Here is a 21,702-nt window from a genome sequence, read left to right on the forward strand (position 1 = left end):
TGTTAAGTCCCATAGTGCTTAGAGCCATTTGATTTGAGCCAAACGCATTTACGGCCACATGCCCATGTGATCTTATTTGCTCCTTGTCCTATCATGGATCGCTTCCAGCTGTTTGTCCTCGTTTATCAAAATTACCCTTATTTCGAAATTACATACAAAAAGCATAGATGAGTTCTGCTATTGGAGCAGCGAAATAACTGAAGATGGCATAAATTAAGAGGATATAAAACGCAAGCTGGCAATAGTATGGAAAGCTTTTCTGAAAGGGAGAGAAACACGTTAACATCGAATGTATATCTAAATGTCTGGAAGTCTTTTCTGAAACTACTTGTTTCGAGTGTTTCCTTGTAAGAAAGGGAAACGTTGAAGATACACAGTAGATACAGGAAGAGTATAGAAGCCCCTGAAGCGTGACTTTACAAAAAAAAAAATACTGAAGACGTCATAGGTAGATCGAATAAACTACGATGAGATAGCGAAACGAGTTGGGGAGGACAGATCTTTATGACAGAATTTGACTACAATAAGGGATAGGTTGATAGGCTACCTCCATAGGCACTAAGTAGTAGTTAATTTGTTACTGGAGGAAGTGTCGGGAGGAGATTGGTGATAAAAATTGCAAATAGAGACTGAGACTTGACTACAGCAGGAAGATTCTACATCTTTATCTACATCTACATCTATACTCTGCCAACCACTGTGAATTTTAAGAGCAAAAAACTGACAAATCGTTTTCTTTCTTGGCCTTCTTCCTACGAGACTACCGCGCTTCTCATGGTTGAGGTGTTAAAGTTCACAAAATTTTGAGGTAAAATTTACTCATGCGTCAAATTTATGATTTGCAATCGCAAGAAGTAGGTTCATTTAATATTCAAGGAAGATTTTAGCGAGAAAAACAAATAAGCTTCAAACAGCTAAGACCGATTCAGCTGCAGGCCTGAGAGGGCGAGAGTTGTTTCTGGAAGAAGGAGACATACAGCTATAAACCAGCCGTAAAGGACCCAACGTGAGAGAATGTGATAGTTGGACTGTTTTGAATGAATAAAGTGTACCGTGAAGTTTAACAGGTATTAGTCTAATTTAATAGGTTTATGTTGTATGTAAGAAGTTGTATTCGAAGTCTGTAATTACCCACTTCTCTGGCCAAATGATTCTCGCGAAATGTCAACAATTAAATAAAAAAAAAAAGAGGGTAAGAGGATAGCAACACCTCACGTGATTCACATGCGCTATGGCTCGGCTCTGGCTCTGGTTCTGAGCACTATGGGACTTAAAATGTGAGGTCATGAGTCCCCTAGAACTTAGAACTACTTAAGCCTAACTAACCTAAGGACATCATACACGTCCATGTCTGAGGCAGGATTCGAACCTGCGACCGTAGCGGTCGCGCGGTTCCGGACTAAAGCGCCTAGAACCCCGCGGCCACACCGGCCGGTAAAGCGCTATGGCTTAGACGGTTTTTGTGAGCCAGTTTGAAGTAGTTTCCCGACTTCATAGACCACAGGCGCCTTGTATCTATTTGTTTGTATCGACTTCCCCTACACCATTGTGGTGTCAAAACTCGTGCACTATTCCTCCGTTGACAAAAATTCTGATGACTGGGTGTTGTGTGATGTCCTTAGGTTAGTTAGGTTTAAGTAGTTCTAAGTTCTAGGGGACTGATGACCATAGATGTTAAGTCCCATAGTGCTCAGAGCCATTTTTTTTTTTTTTATTCTGATAGCCTTGCAAAAAGTTAAAAATCTTGTGACTATAGAACTCCGTTTTACAATAACAAAAACGCATTTAGGCTAGTTTTCATAAGGAAAGACACATTCTTATCTTTGGTGGTTGTAAACAATTATCGTTTACATCATGTATTACACAATCGCTATGTTATTTCACTTGGCCTGTCGTGGCAGTTATCGGAAACCGCTACGTGACGTTACAGTAAACAAAAACCATATCTATTTTTTAAACTGTCGTATACACTGTGGAAGTCCGAACAGCTTCCCGAGTAAGTTGTCTTGTTGTTGGAACAGCAGACCACGTTCGTAAGGGCTTCAAGCGCACAGGTTAACACACGAGCTCACCCAAGCGCCCTCACTCTTAGGTGCACTAATAATGCGGTCGACTAATAGAATAGCATGGAGAGTATCCTCAAACTGTCTTCGGGCAATACGACAACAACGCCAACATAGTATGTCACCTTCTGATTCACAGTCACATAACAATTAAAAGTTTCGTGTATAATTGTGAACAAATTTTGTTATTAAAGAGCCTCCGAGTTGCTGAATTAAGTAATGCACCAGATACTCGGACGATGAGCTTTGTAATGAATGGCACCATTCGAGAATAACATACAAATTTTCAACTTTTAAAGTACCAAGAAAATAAAATTCTATTCACAATGAATCTGGGATGCTCCTCTACGAATTTCTTGGACATTAATGTAGATATTATAAGAAAGAAACGCTCATTTAACATTTACGGAAAACAAGAGACACAGGTACTGCAGTGCTTGCCAGCTTCCAGCACCCACAAAGTCAAGAACAAGCACCTTCCGCTTCCATGGAGCACCACCGTATACCAGTTCCGTTATCCGAACCGATCTTTCAGACCGAATTACGAACAGTCAGAGATCTGGTTTTGCTGATGACTGATCAGACTCTACGAAAAAAACTGAAGGCCTAAAATTATTCTACTCTTGTACGCTAATGAACCATTGACAGAGACTGGTGCACTATCCTTCTGTTGACAAAAATTCTGGTAGCTTTATGGAAAAGCTAAAATCTTGCGACTATAGACTTGCGTTTTACAATAACAACAACGTAGTTAAGCTATTTTTTAATAGGAAAGACACATTTTCACCTTTGGTATAATGTGGTGTGAATAAGATAAGCTGCAACCACTGTAGATCAATCAGGTAGAGGTGTGAGAGACTGTCGTAACATGGGAGAAGCTGGAGACTACGAAAGACGGATGTAACCTTTACGGGGCATGTTTTAACAGATCACCAGCCATACGATGTACGCTATGATGACCTACGTGTTATTAACAATAGCGGGAGGATGACACTACAGAAAATCCTTAAAATCAAGATACATTTGACATGCGCTTAGTTTTAAGTTAAAAAAATTATATTTTGTAACACCAACACTTTATGTCATTCATAATTTTCAGTCGTTTATACATAATTATTTGCCTGAGTTTTATGTATATGACCACTATTTATGATCATTTCTGATTTTGTACCAAATATCAACCATTTCTGTCAAATGTAGTCTGTGAAAATATTGTATAGATTACTACTATGTGTATAGGATCGATAGAATTGTAACGATAGGTTACGAACAGCTGGACGGAAGTCCCTCATCTATATCTGCATCTACATGACTATTTAGCAATTCACATTTAAGTGCCTGCCAGACGGTTCATCGAACAACCTTCACACTGTTCCCCTACCGTCCCACTCCCGAACATCGAGGAGGCCCACTGTGGGTGAGCGCCAACAAAATATTTCCGTATTTAGAGGAGAAAGTTGGCGGTTGAAATTTCGTGAGTTAATTATTGCCACTTCAACTCGCTTATCGTATCAGTGAAACTCGTAGCTCTACTTCACGATCATAAAAAAACGAGCTGCACTTCTTTTGACACTTTAGATGTCCTCCGTCAGTGCTGTCTTGTAAGGATCCCATACCTCACAGCAATACTCCAGAAGAGGACGGACAAGCGTAGTGTACGCAGCCTCTTTAGTAGGCCTGTGGCATCTTCTAAGTGTTCTGTCAGTCAAACATGAAACGCAGCCTTCGATTCACCTTCCCCACAACATTTTGTATGTGATAATTTTAATTTTAATTGTTTGCAATTGTAATCACTAGATAATTACTTGAATTGACGGACATTAGATTTGTGTGGTTTATCGTGTAACCGAAATATAGCGCATTCCTTTTGGTACTCAGGTAGATGACGGCACACTTATCTCCGTTTAGTCTACTACTACTTTTCGCACTGCACAGATGTCTTGTATACATCTCTTAGCAACTGTTTTTGATCTTCTGATAACTTTACTAAACGTTAAATGACAGAATCTCTGCAAACAATTACGATGGCTGCTCAGATTGTTTTCTAAATCATTTATACAGATTAAGAACAGTATAGGGCCAATAACACTACATTGGAGAACACCAGGTATCACTTCTGTTTTATTCGAATACTCTTCGTCAACTAATACCAACCGTGGTCCTTCCGACAGGAAGTCAGGAATCCAATCATAAAATAGAAACGATATTCAGTAGGCACGCAGTTTGATTATTTGTCGCTTATGAGGAACGGTATCAAAAGCCTCTTCTAAATCTAGAAATATGGAAACAGTCAGAGAATCCCTGTTAATAGCATCCTTTACTTCATCTGAATAACGAGCTAATTGTGTTTCACAGTAACGATGTTTCATGAAGCCATGATGACCACGTGTCAACAGATCGTTTTCTTCGAGGTAATTCATAAAGGTCGAGCACAATACATGTTCCAAAATCTTACTGCAAATCGACATCGGTGATATGAATCTGTGATTCAGCGGGTTACTCCTATTTCCTTTCTTCAGTATTGCTGTGACCTAAGCGACTTCCCAGTCTTTAGTTCCAGATCTTTCATCGAGAGATTGGTAAGTATAGAACTATTGTATCAGCGTTCACTGAAAGGAATTAAATCGTTGTAGAACCTGTAGCGGAAGACTTACCTTTATTAAGAGCTTTACGTTACTTCGCTGCACGGAGAATGTTGACTTCAGAGAATCTTATGTTGGCAGCTGTTCTTGATTCCAATTCTGGAGTATTTACTTTGTCCTCTCTTGTGAAGGAATCCTGAAAAAAAAAACATTACCATTGTTATCGTGCAGTGAGAATAGTAACACTGTCTTGCAGCTGATGTATTTTACTTACGACCAGCATCTCAATGGTTTTCTGCCAGATTTTGATACAGAATTTCGTTGTGAAAACTATTAAAAGTATCATGCATTGAAGTCCGTGATAAATTTCGAGCACCAGTTAAACATCGGCAGTCTTGGAGATTTTGCCTACCTTTAAATTTGGTATGCGTTTTTCGTTGGCTCTGTAACTGTGTTCTTTCCCATTTTGTGTACCATGGGTTATCAGTTCCGTCTATCATTAATTTATTTGGTGTAAATCTCTCAACTGCCGTCGAGGCTATTCATTTAATTTTAAGCCACATTTGATCAACGGTTACATACTTTGGAAGGTGTGGAGACTGCCTCTTAGGAAGAAATTAAGCGATTTTTTATCTCCTTTTTTACATTTACTCTTGGTGGATTTGGATGTTACAGTATTCAGTCTCGCTACATAATCACTGCATGCGTAAAGATGCTCACTATTTTCTCAGGATTATTTGCTGCTAATAGGTCAAGTACGCTTTCGCAACCATTTGCACTTCGAGTTGGCCCCTGTACAAATTGCTCAAAATAATTGCCAGAGAAAGTATTTAGTACCATTTCGGACGATGTTTTATACCTACCAACGACTTCAAACATCTATTTTCACCAACATATCGAGGTTAGGAGTCACCCCAAACAATAAATGTACGAGTGGAGTACCTGTTTGAAATGAGACTCAAGTTTTCTTCAAACCTTTGGGCAACCGTGTCATCTAAGTCTGGGACTCACTTAAAGGAGCCAGTTATTAATTTATTCTAGTTGTCAAGTATAACCTTTACCCACCTTGACAGCAATTGTCTACTGCAACTTCACTACCAGATAAACTACATGTAACAGCAGCAAACGCTCCACCACCAACAGCATTTAATACATCCTTTCTGAACACCGTCAGGTGCTCTGTAAGAGTTTCGTCTGAACGTATTTCCGGCCTTAGCCAACTCACAACACCTACAACGATTTGAGCTTCTGTGCTTTCTGTTAGAGCTTGGGGTCCAGGTTATTTCCCAACACAATTTACGACTATAATACCGATTGTTCCTCTGTCTATCCTCATTCTGTATTTGACCTGCAGCCTGTGAGAGTGAAGCCTTTTCATGTATTTTCCCGAGGCCCTCTAAGTCCTCTACGCTAGTGAGGCAAAACTGCGGAAGTGGAAAAGATGGTAGGAGCATGAAGAGCGCCCCAACTGAGGACAAAGCAGCAGTCAGTAGTCAGCCTTCATAGGCTACGAGACTAAAATCTAAACAACTCGGATAGTTGTTGGCTCCGATAGTAAAGACGTGGTACTTGTTAACAGTGTTCCATGTCAATTGTTACTTGAATGGAGAGCCATGTGTGATCCTTGTAAATGCTGAGCCTCAAACTACAGAATATTCGCCGACAACGGTGTAGTGTTGTGCTTCTTGGCGTACAGGAAATGTACTCTTCTCTTTAGCATCGTAAACTACATAGACAGAATGTACAACGTGTTCTTTTGTCAGTATAGTTTAATTAACGTGTGCATAAAGACTGTTTTAATCCAAGTCATTCTGCTTACGATAGGTTCCTGGCCCAAATCCGAAAGATTAACTTAACTTCATAATTTTAAACGGAACACTGTCTTATTTTCTTAACAAAGATTATCAGTAATTTACGTTTTTTTGAAAAGTAATTCACAGACTGAATCTATTTTCAAAGGTTTAAAGGCTTGTCCTGTTGCATAATGTTGGAATATAATCAGTTTTTCATGAGAAATCAACCACTAATCTAAAAGTAAATTTATTCTGAGATTATTATTCAACAGTCATTCAAGGTAAACGATTAACAATTTACTAACATGTCACTGTTTGGCAAGTGTTGCAAGTAATGCTCATTTATGCATGCTAATCTTTAAGGGACATCTGTGTAGAGAATACAGAACTACAGATAAATTTCTAACGTTACGTTGGTTGTTGCTTAGGTGAAAACCTTACAGAATATTTTCGTAACCGTTAATGTGAGGGAACGACTTGTTGGTTAACTGGTGTTCCACAGTAAAGTAAATAACCAATATTATACGCAAAAGTTATTTCAAAAGCTTTATCATCAAACAGTTAGGGCAGACAATTAATAAATAATTGAAATTTCGGACTCAATTATTGCGATTTCTCTACTCATTAAAAAGTGTGTCCGAATGAGACTGGCGACCGTAATTTTATCTCCCTACACCACATAATTACAGATTTGTGTGACCTAACAAACAATTTGTAATCTGCGTTGTTCTATCGACTGATTATGGTATTTTTTGTAGAAGAATAATTAATTTTGAGCCCGACTGCTTAAATTAACCATCAGTAACACGAACAGGGTTAAACGTTTTGTAAAATAAAAGCTGACAGTACTTTTATGGTGTTGTATAAAGGAGCGTGTTTTAAATTCAGTTCTGGAAATGTGATTGAACCTGATTACAATATTAAAATAAACTTTCTTATTTATTTTTAAATTGAATCGATTTATTTTGTAATCTGTTTTTTCGTAAACATTTTCTTTCTAAGTACTGTGACCACGTAAATTATATCTCGCACATCATTTTATTTGTAGCTGCGACCTTATGGTTGGTTGGTTGTTTTGGGGAAGACCAGACAGCGAGGTCATCGGTCTCATCGGATTAGGGAAGGACAGGTAGGGAATTCGGCAGTGCCCTTTGAAAGGAACCATCCCGTCATTTGCCTGGATCGATTTAGGGAAATCACGCAAAAACCTAAATCAGGATGGCCGGACGCGGGATTGAACCGTCGTCCTCCCGAATGCGAGTCCAGTGTCGAACCACTGCGCCACCTCGCTCGGTCTGCGACCTTATGATGATGTAAGAAATCGGTAAGTGATTTGTGAGTTAGTAAATGTAACTGTTTCCTTTTTTGTTATTAAAAGAACGATTCCTATGAGAATACCCATCTGCCAAAAAGTTTCCACCTGTGAAGTATGTAGCATGTGGCAAAAGTTATGTTAACTGGTGTTCCACAGTAAAGTAAATAACCAATATTATTTCACAATATACATTATTTCACAATATACATTATTTCACAATATACATAAATGACCTTGTGGATGACATCGGAAGTTCACTGAGACTTTTTGCGGATGATGCTGTGGTATATCGAGAGGTTGTAACAATGGAAAATTGTACTGGAATGCAGGAGGATCTGCAGCGAATTGACGCATGGTGCAGGGAATGGCAATTGAATCTCAGCGTAGACAAGTGCAATGTGCTGCGAATACATAGAAAGATAGATCCCTTATCATTTAGCTACAATATAGCAGGTCAGCAACTGGAAGCAGTTAATTCCATAAATTATCTGGGAGTCTGCATTAGGAATGATTTAAAATGGAATGATCATATAAAGTTAATCGTTGGTAAAGCCGATGCCAGACTGAGATTCATTGGAAGAATCCTAAGGAAAGTCAGTCCGAAAACAAAGGAAGTAGGTTAGAGTACGCTTGTTCGCCCACTGCTTGAATACTGCTCACTGGTGTGGGATTCATACCATGTAGGGTTGATAGAAGATATAGAGAAGATCCAACGGTGAGTAGCGCGCTTCGTTACAGGATCATTTAGCAATCGCGAAAGCGTTACGGAGATAATAGATAAACTCCAGTGGAAGACTCTGCAGGAGAGACGCTCAGTAGCTCGGTACGGCCTTTTGTTGAAGTTTCGAAAACATACCTTCACGGAAGAGTCAAGCGGTATATTGCTCCCTCCTACGTATATCTCGCGAAGAGACCATGAGGATAAAATCAGAGAGATTAGAGCCCGCACAGAAGCATACCGACAATCCTTCTTTCCACGAACAATACGAGACTGGAATAGAAGGGAGAACCGATAGAGGTACTCAAGGTACCCGCCGCCACACACCGTCAGGTGGCTTGCGGAGTATGGATGTAGATGTAGAATATCAGCGTGTCATATGTGAGGAACATTGCAACTAAAAGGGGTGCACCGATATCTCTGCTCTGAATTCTGACAAATTATTTAAATAAGGAAATACGAGTATTCCTCCATGCTCATTTCGTACCTAAAAGCCTATACTGTTGTCTACCTACTTCATTCGTATAAGTCTCACATTGTGACTTGTAAGACAGAAAATTTCTTGACACGACCAGGGCTCCTTCGCCACTCCCCCCCCCCCCCCCCCCCTCCTTTTGCCATTGCTACGGTGTCCGGTTATGCCTTATCACTTCCCGTCTTTATTACTCGTATATTTCACTCTTCTCCTATCGAACGATTTTAAAGACATTTGCTTTGACAATAGCTCAATGTCTGAGAGTATTTGCAATTCGTTTCATTCTGACCTAAATTTTTAGTATTCCAGATCACCACAGATTTCTTTTTTATTATTTCAGACTTCAACCAGCTGTTCATTACTAGGTACCTATGGTCTGAATCTTTGTTCACATCCGGGTATGTTTTGCAGTTCAGGATTTGATATCAAAATCTTTATCTTCGTCTAACCGCGATGTACAATGACGGAAAAAAAATCGAAGCACCAAGAAGGAGTTGTGCGACATAAACAAAAGTTGGTAGGTCTGTTTCTACATCTGTAAGATTATATCTATTTAAATTTCGCACCAGTCGCATAAGATTGGCTCTAGAAGTGTCACTATCTGTGTGCCGTTTGCTTTAAATACACGTTGTAACGGTCATGAGCGCTAGTTACTTTTGAGATTGGATGTTAGTCAAGAGTGCCTTTAAGGCGACAAATACGCCATTTTCAACGCCTCACTGAGTTTGAACGAGGACGGATAATAGGGCTACTAGGCTGTGGAAGTTCTTTCTGCGATATTGCAGAAAGACTTGACAGGAATATAGCCACTCTACACGAATGCTGGCAGCGGTAGTCACGAGAATGTACGGTCTCAAGAAGACTAGGGATGCGGACAACCACGTGGGTCTACCGCGACGGAAGACCACGGTGTTAGGCGTGTGGCTCTGGCGCATCGTACTGCATCTGCTGCAGCAATCTGAGCAGCAGTTGGCACCACAGTGACAAAACGAACTGTTACAAATCGCTTGCTTCAAGGAGAGCTCCGAGCCAGATGCCCTGTAGGGCACATTTCACTGATCCCAAACGATCGCCATTTGTGACTTCAGCGAGCAGTTCTAGGCGCTTCAGTCTGGAACCGCGCGACCGCTACGGTCGCACGTTCGAATCTTGCCTTGGGCATGGATGTGTGTGATGTCCTTAGGTTGGTTAATCTTAAGTAGTTTTAAGTTCTAGGGGACTGATGACCTAAAATGTTAAGTCCCATAGTGCTCAGAGCCATTTGAACATTTTTTTTTTTTTTTTTTTTTTTGTGACTTCAGTGGTATCAAGCTAGTGCTCATTGGAGTGTAAGGTGGAGGTCCGTTCTGTTTTCTGATGAAAGCTGGTTCTGCCTCGTCGCCAGTGCTGTTATTGTGATGGTTAGAAGGCGGGCAGTTGAGGACCTGCAACCAACCTATGTGTGTGCTAGACACACTGGAACTCTCCTGGAGTTATGGTCTGGGGTGCGATTTCGTATGACAGCAGGGGCATTGTCGTGGTCATCGCCCGCACCCTAACTGCAAATTTGTACGTTAATCTGGTGGTTCGACCTGTTGCATTGTAATTCATGAACAGCATTCTATGGAGTATTTCCCAAAAGGTTTGCGCTCGCACACACGCTGCGGTTGTAACCCAACATGCTCTAAACATCCCTGTATTGACTGGCTAACTGCAACAGGCATGAAACTCCATCCCACAAACTGATATCCAGAACCTGTACAACACAACGCACGCACGTCAGCATGCTTGCAGTCAATATTCTGGCGGCTACACCCGTTATTAATGCCACGGCATTTCACATTTGCAATGACTTATCTCGTGCCTACGTTACCCCGTGATCTTGCAGTGTTAAGCACTGAAATTTGTTACCTAGGCAAATGTATTCCCGAAATTTCATTACTCTACATTAATTAGTTCTTGATATTGCGATTTTTTCCCACCAGTGTATTTTTGTTGACATCGAACTGTTTCTTAATCTTTTCCAATTACACCTTTATTCCTCTTACCTTGGAAGAGTGTGTTCACTAAATCCGGTTGAAACCAACCCCAGGAGCTTTTTCCTTCCTCATCTCCCCTCCTCCTTTCCCTCACTCCTTTACTTCAGTTCTTATTCCCCATTATCCCTACCTTCCATTTCCTGCCTTATAAAAATGTTAAAATTACCTAGGATTATCAAATTTTCACACCCTTGACACATTTTACAAATCCCGCGATTTTCTCTATCTTCTTTCAATTTCACCTCATCAATTGATAAAAAGTCTTACTTTTATTTTCTCATCTCGTTTTTCAGGTTCTCCAGTTTCCTCCAACATTCAGACCTCCAAGACTCCAAGCTCCGACTCTTGGAATGTTAACAATATGTAGCAAACGCAAGCATCACCTGCATGGCTGCAGCGACCTTTGTAATCAGTGTACGGATTTAGTGGCACAATCATTAGATTAAATGGTTCAAATGGCTCTTAGCGCTATGGCACTCAACTTCTGAGGTCCTCGGTCCCCTAGAACTTAGAACTACTTAAACCTAACTAAACTCAGGACATCACACATCCATGCCCGAGGCAGGGTTCGAGCCTGCGACCGTAGCGGTCGCGCGGTTCCAGAACTGTAGCGCCTAGAACCGCTCGGCTTCTCCGGCCGGCTAATCATTTGATTAGTTTCGGTAGGCAGATGCGAGTTCTGCTGCGATGGGACCGAGCGGTGCTTTAAAACTATGACGTGTTACCACCGAGGCAATTAATAGCTGAGTGGTCTTTCGGCTGATAAAACTAGTCAAACACAAATAAAATAATATGCGATCTGTGGCAGTAGTAAGCCTTTGTCTTCGTACTCTTAATAATCCCTTCCTGAACAGTCGCCTCCCATAGATCCCAACTGACGACTACTTTAGCGCCAGAAATTTTGTTTCAATGAATGAGGTCATCGTGAATTTTAGAGACTGCATGTTCTATGATACACTTTACGTTATGCTGAATTCAGTGATTCACAACATCCTCTGCATTATCATATCGATGATAATTGTTGGCTCTTCCACCTTTTGGGGTACTTTCTCACTCCAAGGACAAGAGAGAGTTCAGAACCTACATCGTCTGTAGTTAAACGGCAAGATGTCAAAGAACAGACACAAAAAGAATAGGATTTCATTATATTGTCATGATTTAAATTTCTTTTTAAATGTAAACAAGATCAGTCCCATCTACTGCTTAGTAACATCCATACAACGCAAACATAAATAAGATGCTCGTAATCAGGAAATTGCCTATGTTACAGCCAAAAGACTCATAATGGCAATACCCTGTCAGGAAATTTTACCATTTCCACGACACGTAATGAAATACCGCTTGCTTTCTCGTGACTCTGCTGGAGAGAGGTGGAAGGGCGCCAGCACAACGCTCGAAAGGCGTCCCTTGAAATTTCTTTCACCCCTCGAGAAGCAAGTCCCCAGCGGCCATGCGCCGCTCCTGTCACTTTTCATTTCTGTTTCCGCACCATCCAACAGACGTCTAGTGCGCCTTGTAGAATCAACTCAGCCGCGAAATTTCCTCTCTCTGCAATTTCGACACTCAGAATCGTAAGCGCAGATATGGCATCGGTAGTCTCTCCTTGACTGAATGTACGTTTCTCTGTTTGAAAACTACCAGCAACAGACAATTACAAATAAATAAAGTGAGTTGGTCGTCTTTTTCTACGAAACTTCGTTATCATAATTTTTCCTCGATGGAAAGCAGGGAAAAGGATGTGTGAAGTGGACTGGGTGAACTGGGTGGCGGAATTATCGTAAACGCTTGTGAGACCTGAGAATTGAATTGGAAATGGTAGGGCGTATAATATTTCACCACCGCATCATTCGATAGACCGACTACCGCATTAAAAGCCAAAAAATATCTTTCGAATTCCGTTGCTCGAAACGGCCTACTTAGCAGCATTGGCCTTTGTCGGTCAGTGGTGGTTTATGGCATTAGTCATAAACTTAAAAGATGAAGAAAAATGACAAAGGAAAAGTTTTAAGATTCTGACATTTCATTTCATATTACGTTGTTTCGTTTGCGGTAGCGTTATTAATAGTACTCCAACCTCCATGATATTTAAGTTTGAGCTCTAGAATATATTAACCGAGTGATGTGACGCAGTGGTTAAGAAATGGACTCACATTTCGGCAGAAGGAGGGATGAAATACGCATACGATTATCCCTATTTTGTGTTCCGTCATTAAGTACGTCGCCTTTGATAGAGTTTTATATCCTAAACTTACTTCCATTAGCATACATATTGTTGAATCATTGTGAAATACTTGTACGGAAAGAATAGCAGAAACATAAATTCTGATATGCTCAACGTTCGCTTGGAGAATACAGAAAACCCTACCGTCATTTATTATTAAACTCAGTATAGCATCAACCTCGTTAGTGTGGTGATCACAGTGCCTATATACCAGTCAGTTCTGTTCGTAAGATGTAATACGTAATGTTCATATTCCTAAATTTACGCGAACCTATAACTGCAGTTTTCCGCTTTCTTTCTGGTAGTAAAAAATTCTGTCGCTTCGAATTCACAGACTGTCTACGAATGTGCCAATGATGCAATGCACCTTGCTATTATATATGGTGGCATCTTCCTTCCATCTTATGTAAGCTCAGCCAATGCTTCGTCTTCCGTGAACTCGATATCAACCAGACGTCGAGAGCAACGTAAAAGCTCTTAATGATTATGACACGTTACCAGCAACCAAAGCGACTAACGGAATTTCATGTGTTTAATTATTATGTCAGTTCTCATTTAATAATCATTTTTCTGCATTTAGTGCAACTCCCGCGCATGCTACATATTCTGAACGAGTTTCTTAAAACCCTTGATTCTTTAGGAGTGCAGTCAGATGATGCCGAAAGTTTATTAGTTGTAGGTGTTCTTTCTCTGAATGCTATAAAGGAAACTGCTGTTTTCTCAGGGCCTATACGAAATGCACATTGTCATATTGGATACCAAATATTTAACAGATTTTCTAAGTTCATTAATAAATTAATCTGTATAAGACGCAAAGCTCGATTATCATATTATTAATGGCATAAACTGCCGACGCTGCTTAACGGAACAATGGAAGACAAAATTTAACAGAAACTAACCAAAAAGCAAATTTATTAAAACTGAATCAATCACAGTTATTCTGTAGACTCCGACGTCTGTAAGTTTCTATTGCTTATACACTCCTGGAAATTGAAATAAAAACACCGTGAATTCATTGTCCCAGGAAGGGGAAACTTTATTGACACATTCCTGGGGTCAGATACGTCACATTATCACACTGACAGAACCACAGACAAATAGACACAGGCAACAGAGCATGCACAATGTCGGCACTAGTACAGTGTATATCCACCTTTCGCAGCAATGCAGGCTGCTATTCTCCCATGGAGACGATCGTAGAGATGCTGGATGTAGTCCTGTGGAACGGCTTGCCATGCCATTTCCACCTGGCGTCTCAGTTGGACCAGCGTTCGTGCTGGACGTGCAGACCGCGTGAGACGACGCTTCATCCAGTGCCAAACATGCTCAATGGGGGACAGATCCGGAGATCTTGCTGGCCAGGGTAGTTGACTTACACCTTCTAGAGCACGTTGGGTGGCACGGGATACATGCGGACGTGCATTGGCCTGTTGGAACAGCAAGTTCCCTTGCCGGTCTAGGAATGGTAGAACGATGGGTTCGATGACGGTTTGGATGTACCGTGCACTATTCAGTGTCCCCTCGACGATCACCAGTGGTGTACGGCCAGTGTAGGAGATCGCTCCCCACACCATGATTCCGGGTGTTGGCCCTGTGTGCCTCGGTCGGATGCAGTCCTGATTGTGGAGCTCACCTGCACGGCGCCAAACACGCATACGACCATCATTGGCACGAAGGCAGAAGCGACTCTCATCGCTGAAGACGACACGTCTCCATTCGTCCCTCCATTCACGCCTGTCGCGACACCACTGGAGGCGGGCTGCACGATGTTGGGGCGTGAGCGGAAGACGGCCTAACGGTATGCGGGACCGTAGCCCAGCTTCATGGAGACGGTTGCGAATGGTCCTCGCCGATACCCCAGGAGCAACAGTGTCCCTAATTTGCTGGGAAGTGGCGGTGCGGTCTCCTACGGCACTGCGTAGGATCCTACGGTCTTGGCGTGCATCCGTGCGTCGCTACGGTCCGGTCCCAGGTCGACGGGCACGTGCACCTTCCGCCGACCACTGGCGACAACATCGATGTACTGTGGAGACCTCACGCCCCACGTGTTGAGCAATTCGGCGGTACGTCCACCCGGCCTCCCGCATGCCCACTATACGCCCTCGCTCAAAGTCCGTCAACTGCACATACGGTTCACGTCCACGCTGTCGCGGCATGCTACCAGTGTTAAAGACTGCGATGGAGCTCCGTATGCCACGGCAAACTGGCTGACACTGACGGCGGCGGTGCACAAATGCTGCGCAGCTAGCGCCATTCGACGGCCAACACCGCGGTTCCTGGTGTGTCCGCTGTGCCGTGCGTGTGATCATTGCTTGTACAGCCCTCTCGCAGTGTCCGGAGCAAGTATGGTGGGTCTGACACACCGGTGTCAATGTGTTCTTTTTTCCGTTTCCAGGAGTGTAGCTGTAATTGTTTGACACTCAGCAATGCAGCGCAGCGATTGAGATACTTGATCCGTGTTCGAGAGCACCACAGTTCAAATCCCGGTACGGTCATTGTGATTTAAGTTCCGCGTTATTTCCCGACATAGCATAAGGGGACATGGTCGTGAAAATGAACAAAAATTTGAAAAAATTTCTTGGTCTATTGAAAAGAGCATTTCATGCTGATTTCAAAAATGTATAGTTTATGGCTATTCTCATTTTCCGTTCGTTCTAAAATTGAGGTTGAACGTAATGTTGCACAGGGACCACGCCCATCTGTCAGTTTGAAGTGCGTCAGAATACGTGACGCATTATTTTGTTCTTCTGTTTTTTTCCGTCGTTAGTTACGGATCGTCAACACAGGTGTATTCTAGAAGGCACTGACTCCCGGAACCAAAGTCTAATGTCATGTCTAAAAGGCTATGGTTCGAATGTAAACAACGATATGAGATATATAATTTCGGAATTTCATACGCGTGTGGTATTGTAGTTATTGTGTGTTGTTTTGTTTCTGTGTGTGTGTTTTCTGTGATGCAAACGTCGAGAGTAAAGAAATTTAGCCCCAAACGAAAGTTTCGTGGCAACCAGTTCCAAACACAACCGAATAATACACATCAGTTGCTTTAAAAGTCGCCCAGGGAAACTGTCTACAGGCAGCGCTTATAGACGTAAGCTTTCGCTTTCTGAATGTAACAAGAACAAGCATAGTACACTCTGAGCGGCAACAACGACGGAAATGTTATTGTGAACCTAACTATGCTGTCAAGACTTTTGAAGAGTGCTGTGAAATGTAAGTACTGCAATTGTGAAGATAGTATTCACGTTTCTGAGGACTTTTCATCCAGGAAGGGTCTTTTAAGTCGCTTAGTGATTGTCTGTAAGTCATGTAATATGCACAGTGATACTATGACGTCGCCAGTAACTGATAATCGACATTACAGTGTAAATATTCAGCTTGCTTATGCAATGCGATGTATTGGAAGGGGAAGGAGAGCTGCCCAGACTTTTTGTGCAGTGATAGATTTGCCTCCACCTCCACTGATGTTTGACAGATACAATAAATTAATAGATAATGCTTTATGTGGTGTAAGTGAACATTCAATGAAAAGAGCAGCAGAAGAAGCAGTAGCCTTGTCTGAGAATACAGACATTGCAGCAGCATTTGTTGGATCTTGGCAGAAGAGAGGTCATACTTCTCTGAATAGAGTTGTAACTACCACATTTATCGAAACTGGTTAGATACTAGATTATGAATGTCTAACAAAGCACAGCCAAGGTTTCTCAAGTAAATTTATTGACACCCATGTTTGAGTAAAGAACTTTGATAGCCTAAGTGTAAACATGGAAACGAACGGAGTTTTAACATTTTTAGAAGATCAGAAGTCAGTCGTGGTGTGACGTATGTAGGCTACCTTGGGGATGGAGGCTGTAAAGGACACACTACTGTTGTTAATGACAGACCATATGGGGACACTCTGACAGAAAAGCTTGAATGTGTTGGGCATGTACAAAAAAGAATGAGAACTCGGCTGAGGAAATTATGTAAAGACTTCAGTGGAAAAAACTGTCAGACGGAAAACACATAGGTGGTCCAGGTAGTCTTACAAAATGAGAAACTGATTCTTTGGCTCAATATTTGGACTAGCAATAAGGTGAAATGTAGGATATTTGGAGAACCTGAGACGAGCTGTTTGGACAACATGGTTTCACAGAGTGTCAACAGATGGAACCCCACAGCATGGTTTGTGTCCAAAAGGGGAAGGCCGGCCGGAGTGGCCGAGCGGTTCTAGGCGCTACAGTTTGGAACCGCGAGACCGCTATGGTCGCAGTTTCGAATCCTGCCACGGGCATGGATGTGTGTGATGTCTTTATGTTAGTTAGGTTTCAGTAGTTCTAAGTTCTAGGGGACTGATGACCTCAGAAGTTAAGTCCCATACCGCTCAGAGCCATTTGAACCATTTTTGAAAGGGGAAGATTCGTGGTGCAAGTACTGGGTGAGCAATGCTACAGGCATACAATATACACACAAGGATTCCTTAACACTTGCTGTAATGGAGGACATTAGGCCTATGTATAGGGATCTGGCAAATAAAAATCCACTTAGGAAATGTATGCATGGTCTCTCTCAGAGTGTAAATGAAAATTTCAACAGCTGTATATGGGAGAGAATATCCAAAACTGTATTTGTTTGGCTGACAATGCTGAAGGTTGGTGTAATAAATGCAATAATAACATTCAATGATGGTGCAATTTCAAGGATCAATGACATGAAAAAATTGAACATCCAGACGGGAAGGAATATGGAATCAGCTCCAACCGCTATTGACAAGCGGCGGGTAACCGAAGCAGAGACAGCTGCAGAAGCTGCTACCAAGGAGTCAAGGATAAAGAAAAGAATTAAGAGAAAGAGCATGGAGGATAAGAAAACAGGAGGACAACTGGAGTATGCAACTGGAATGTTCTAAACGAGCATAGTGGTAAGCTAACAAATCTGTAAATCTTCTTTTGCGATTTACCGAAAACTTGAATTTTCATCATTCAGGTACACTTCTCTCCTAAATGACTGAAGTTAAACTCACAAAAACTGGTACAGGTATTTGGGATGACCTCCTCTATCTCCCTTGCCTACTATTTCCTGAAAAATTTTAACATGATGATGGTGTCGTTGATATTTGAGCTACATTTTTAAACATTTTTGTTGTAGTAAAATAAATTACTTGTCTTTTCACAGATCAGCATCATGAAAGGAAACTGGAGGCATAAAACACTTATGTGGATGTTGTCTATACGCTGGCTCTTTTTCCAAGCTGTGCAGTCAGTGGTTCCAAAGAAAATGGTACTGCAGTGAAATAGTGTTCCGTTTTTTATACTATGATAAATATAGTTGTCAGTAGCAAAATATGATAAATATCTCAATGATTTTTAGGGAAGTGTCCCTAATTGTGTGTAAGAACTTTGAGCTATCTCTCATTTATAGACCAGATGCAATATGAAGATATGCTAAAAATGCAGCCCGTTCATGGGCGTGTCGCCCTAAGGAAAAATCCGGGACGGTTGCTTTTAAAATAACACGACAGATTTCATTCCCCAGTCCGAACTTGAGCTCCGTCTCTAATGACCACATCAAGGTGAAATCCTAATTTTACTACGTTCTTTTAATAGTTTAACCAGACGGAACTAGACATCAGTTTATTTTTAGGACACCTTGCGCTGCTACGAGATACTGAATATTTCATTTCAATTTATTTATTTTTTTAGTGTAATTGTGATAAGGAAGTTCTGTTATGGATATGTTAGTCTGTGAATTTCTGTTTCATCCTTTCCAAATCCTGTTATCCTTTGATTTGCAATCTTGTAGTGAAACGGACGTGAAGCACAATTCAGTAAGTATTATTTGCGTGTAGCTCCTGTTTCATAATTGTTTCTGTAGCAATTTCTATTTGCTAAGCACAGTGGCGATCTTACGTTGCGTAAAGAACCTACAATGGTTATTGGAAATTCTTCGTTTAAATGGAACAGTCAGATGCCTAACAGTCCAGTAGCTTTGGTCTACATATGGTTCTTCTAAGCTGTATATGTCATACTTTCACTCTGCAGGATAATAGTAGCATGAAGGTTGTTTGCAGGTGATGTTGTCGTTTTTCGTCTTATAACCTCACCAGAAGATCAAAACAAATTGCAAAACTATTTAGAAAAGATATCTGTATGGTGCAAAAACTGGCATCAACCCTAAATAATGAAAGGCGTGCGGTCATCCACATGAGTGCTAAAAGGAATTCGTTAAACTTTGGTTAAACTATAAATCCATCAAATCTAAATGCCGTAAATTCAACTAAATATCTAGGAATTACGATTACGAACAACTTAAATTGGAAAGAACACATAGAAAATGTTGTGGGTAAGGGGAACCAAATACTGCGTTTTACTGGCAGAACACTTATTTGATGCTACGTACCTACTAAAGACACTGCCTACACTACGCTTGTCCATCCTCTTTTGGAGTGCTGTTGTGTGGTGTGGGATCCCTACCAGATAGGGTTAACGGGGTATATTGACAAAGTTCAAAGAAGGGCAAGCAGCATGTTTTGTACTATCGAGAAATAGGGGAGAGAGTGCCACGGGTATGATACAGAATGTGACGTGGACATCATTAAAACAAAAGCGGGATATTCGTACCAAATTTCAATCAACAACTTTCTTCTGCGAATGTGAAAATATTTTGTTGCCTTCGACCTACGTAGGAAGAAACGACATCATAATAAAAGACCTCAAACCAGAGCTCGCATGGAAAGATATAGGCGTTCGTGTGTTCCGCATGCTGTTCGAGATTGGAATTATAGAGAATTATTGAGAAGGTGGTCCAATGAACCCTCTGCCAGGCGCTTAAAAGTGACTTGCGTAGTATCCATGTAGATGTAGCTGAAGCGTAAATAAGCGCTTCACTGTTGGCCGTTCAATAATGTCTATAAAAGAACAGTAAAAATATAGCAACTGTAATAATATTACAGTGTCAGTCAATAGTTTCCAGACTGTGACATAAAGGGAAGCATTCTAAACCACGACACACTATACCATGGAATTTTCTACTCAAAAACCAGGAACGACGCAAGACCACAGACGAACAGTAAGAGAATGAGGCGTCAGGAAGATGCACACATGGTATAACGTGCTGCATGTGATTCGCTGGCATCGCTTAGTGTGTAGTCATAAGTCCAAGGACTGCTTTGCTGCCGTCCTCCACGCTAATTTACTTTGTGCATACTGTTTCATATCTGATAACTACTGCACACTGCATCAACTTTAATTTTCTTACTACACTGATTCTCATAAATTAAGGAGAATTGCTGAATGTGGTGCCACACAACGTGGCATTACACAAAACTGGCGCTAATAGCATAGGCACATAGGGAACACACACGACACAGATCTGTAAGTCCACGGTATTGGTTATAAGTTGAGAAAACCGTCCTGAAACACATGTGCTACAAAACGCCACTGTTTCCCGCGAATGTACCCCGACGTCAATATGAGATATGATCACACGTACACAGGCCGCACAACGGATTGACAACCTCTGTATCAGGTGGTGAGCAACTGCTGGGGTATAGCCTCCCATTCTTGCAACAGAGCCTGTCGGAACTCCTGAAGTGTCCTAGGGGTGTGAAGACGTGTAGCGATACGTCGACCGAGAGCATCCCAGACGTGCTCGATGGGGTTTAGGTCTAGAGAATAGACAGGCCACTCCACTCGCTTGATATCTTCTGCTTCAAGGTACTACTCTACTATGGCAGCTCGGTGGGGCCGTGCGTTGTTATCCATCAGGAGGGAGGTGGCACCCACTGCACCCCTGAAAAGGCGGTCATACTGGTGCAAAATGACGTTCCGATACACCTGACCTGTTACAGTTCCTCTGTCAGACATGCTGGGGTGTACGTGCACCTATCATAATCCCACCCCTCACCATCAAACCACGACCTCCATACATGTCTCTTTCAAGGAAATTAAGGGGTTGGTATCTGGTTCCTGGTTCAAGCTAGACGAAAACCAGGCGAGAGTCACTGTTCAAACTATACCTGGAATCGTCCGTGAACCTAACCTAGGACCACTGTTCCAATGACCATGTACTGTGCTCTTGACACCAGGCTTTACGGGCTCTCCTGTGACCAGGGGTCAGTGGAATGCACCTTGCGGGTCTCCGGGCGAATAAACCATTTCTGTTTAGTCGTCTGTAGACTGTGTGTCTGGAGACAACTGTTCCAGTGGCTGCAGTAAGGTCCCGAGCAAGGCTACCTGCAGTACTCCGTGGCCGTCTCCGGACACTGATGGTGAGATACCGGTCTTCTTGTGGTGTTGCCATAATCTTGAGATCACACTTTGTGGCACACGGAGGGCCTGTGCTACGACCTTCTGTGTTTTATCAGCCTCTTGTCGCCCTAGTATTCCACCCCCCATAATGTCATCAATATGTGTTCTTTGAGCCATTTTCAACACACAGTCACCATTAGCACGTCTGAAAACGTCTGCACACTTATTCGCTGCACCGTACTCTGACACGCAACAACACACCTCAGTATATGTGGACTGCTGCCAGCGC

At 41.9% G+C, this 21,702-nt stretch overlaps 1 protein-coding gene across 1 annotated transcript in view; it reads right to left on the reverse strand.

Annotated features, from left to right (window-relative positions):
- LOC126469862 (serpin A3-1-like) overlaps window positions 1-21,702 on the reverse strand; it is a 150,732-nt gene that overhangs the window by 97,451 nt on the left and 31,579 nt on the right. Inside the window, exon 2 of the mRNA XM_050097172.1 lies at window positions 4,718-4,841. The gene's annotated coding sequence lies outside the window, so the exon portion shown is untranslated. The remainder of the gene's footprint in view (window positions 1-4,717; window positions 4,842-21,702) is intronic.

Source organism: Schistocerca serialis, chromosome 3, assembly GCF_023864345.2.
Source record: "Schistocerca serialis cubense isolate TAMUIC-IGC-003099 chromosome 3, iqSchSeri2.2, whole genome shotgun sequence".
Taxonomy (NCBI): Eukaryota; Metazoa; Arthropoda; class Insecta; order Orthoptera; family Acrididae; genus Schistocerca; species Schistocerca serialis.